General features: G+C 41.8%; 1 non-coding gene across 1 annotated transcript; it reads left to right on the top strand.

Annotated features, from left to right (window-relative positions):
- Positions 1-260: 260 nt before the first annotated feature.
- Positions 261-332, top strand: trnaa-ugc (transfer RNA alanine (anticodon UGC)). The gene has a single exon. It is a non-coding gene; the product is annotated as a tRNA-Ala (tRNA).
- Positions 333-596: the final 264 nt, after the last annotated feature.

A 596-nucleotide genomic window follows, 5' to 3' on the forward strand; every position in this document is an offset into this window, starting at 1 on the left:
AGGGCCACACTTTCCCACGATGACACACAAAGACAAAGCATACTATTCAGTAGGTGTTATCATTGTGCAGTCTACGTACACACAACTTGAAGTCATACTCAAATTTGTTACATCCACGCTGTAATGAACCAATAAGATTGCTAAAATGTCTCAGTCGGTATGCACCATAATGCATCCACAAGCACTTTAAGAAAAAGTGCAATTTTAACTGCTGCAGCCCCACTGAACCCCCGTGCTGACAAAATTTAAGAGCACATACAGGGGATGTAGCTCAGTGGTAGAGCGCATGCTTTGCATGTATGAGGTCCCGGGTTCAATCCCCGGCATCTCCAACATCTTTACATTGAAAACAATGAGAAGTCTGTTGGAGTCTCCTTGTGAGACAACGATTGTGCACAGTTGTCCACAACATAGTACATACAGTCTCTCCTAGACTTAACAAGCTGTTCTTGAGCAATGGAAGTTTCACAAAAGCAAGAGAAAAATATGGTATCTCCCTGTATCTTGGATGAATGGTAATATAGTAATGGTAATGGTAATCTTACAATGGGGTCTAAAGATTCAGTTGCAAGTCAAAGCCACATGTGAGCCACAAT

Source organism: Seriola lalandi, unplaced genomic scaffold (assembly GCF_002814215.2).
Source record: "Seriola lalandi dorsalis isolate HSWRI2012SDOR001 ecotype SW California unplaced genomic scaffold, Sedor1 jcf7180002054943, whole genome shotgun sequence".
In the NCBI taxonomy this organism is placed as follows: domain Eukaryota; kingdom Metazoa; phylum Chordata; class Actinopteri; order Carangiformes; family Carangidae; genus Seriola; species Seriola lalandi.